This window comes from Myotis brandtii, unplaced genomic scaffold (genome assembly GCF_000412655.1).
Source record: "Myotis brandtii unplaced genomic scaffold, ASM41265v1 scaffold702, whole genome shotgun sequence".
NCBI lineage: Eukaryota > Metazoa > Chordata > Mammalia > Chiroptera > Vespertilionidae > Myotis > Myotis brandtii.
In genome coordinates this window covers 2,478,655-2,479,975 of record NW_005370755.1, presented here as the reverse complement: position 1 = coordinate 2,479,975, position 1,321 = coordinate 2,478,655, and the positions used below count along the sequence as shown (strand labels likewise).

At 39.1% G+C, this 1,321-nt stretch overlaps 1 protein-coding gene across 4 annotated transcripts in view; it reads right to left on the bottom strand.

Moving 5' to 3' along the window:
- The window catches only part of VWC2L (von Willebrand factor C domain containing protein 2-like), a 146,642-nt gene extending 145,406 nt beyond the window's left edge, over positions 1 to 1,236 (bottom strand). For all 4 annotated transcript variants that reach the window (XR_001359820.1, XM_005882286.2, XM_014529987.1 and 1 more), the window contains exon 1: positions 553 to 1,236. The gene's annotated coding sequence lies outside the window, so the exon portion shown is untranslated. The remainder of the gene's footprint in view (positions 1 to 552) is intronic.
- Positions 1,237 to 1,321: the final 85 nt, after the last annotated feature.

The following is a 1,321-nucleotide window of genomic DNA, read 5'->3' as shown; positions in this document are numbered from 1 at the left end:
AAGAAAAAATATATTGTGCTTCTTTATAGTATTCCAGTAGTAACTGTTAATACATACAAAATAAGCCATATAAAATACCCATATCATTCTGCTTCAAAAGGACATAGACAGAAATGATCTCTGTAAGCTACAGGTAGGCATTAATGTCAGGTTATAATAAATGTATATTTAAAGGTAAAAAATGGGTGTAATATCCACTTTATATAAACATTAAGCATGCTTTTATTATATGAAATACCTTTTAAAATCTGCATGAAGAAAAACATGGTTTTCTTTTTAATATAATAAAGTTCTTAAGCTATTAAAAAATTCCCCTTCATAACTGAGCTGCTTTAGTGTGGTTTAAGGCACTATTTAAGAGAAAAATATTAGAGAAATCCAATAAAATATTTATCCGAAGATTTTTAATAAGCAAGCAAACATTGCTGAATGGAAGAACACTTTCCAGCTAAACTTTCTCCTCCCCTCCCCACATTGCTACATATCATTTAAAACGACTGCATTTATTTCTTTGAGAAAACAAACATAACTCATGTCATAAGATACACTTACCTAATCACTCTGGAGGTTAATAATGGTGATGGGGGTCATAGACCAATATGGACTAAAAGATCAGGTATGTTTTAGAAAAGCAGTTCCTCTTTAATTGTCCAAAGAACGCATTTTCAGGCTTGAATTAAAGGCAATCCATTCTCTCTACCTCTCATTTCAAACCACAGTCAAGAAGCAGTCTCCCGCCCTTCCGGAGAGAAATACAGCAGACACACATAAGAAATATGCTTTGGACCTGTCTCCAAAATTCAAAGCAAGAAGCAATGCTGGTCCTGTAGAAATCCAGACTCAAGTAGCAGAATCATGTTGAACTTGTTTTTAGCATTTTCTCAGATCCTTCTATGAAATTTCCCGGCTGATTACGCCTCCTCCACACATGAGTTCACTTACACAGTGTTTGCTACGGCAGTAGAGGTGATTTGGCTAGGCTCGGTGGATCACAAACAGCAACAGCATGCTGTCGCTTAAAACCCGCTCCGCTGGCAACGGCATCAGCATCATCCACAATATGTTGCTCGAATCCCTTCTTACACACCAGAAAATACTAACTGTGGACGTGAAGGAAAGGAGCAACTTTAGCTGGGTTTCTGCATCACTGAGAGCAGTTTGCAGACTGCTGATTTGGAGCGCATTCTGCCGGCAGCCGGGAATTCCTCAGCACCACGGACAGCGCCAACTGGCTTCTGAGCCCATCAGGGTCGAAATCCCGAGCTGCTTCTTTAGACCAGGCTGGTGTTCTCTAAGCAGTCGCACTTTATACAGCTGATGC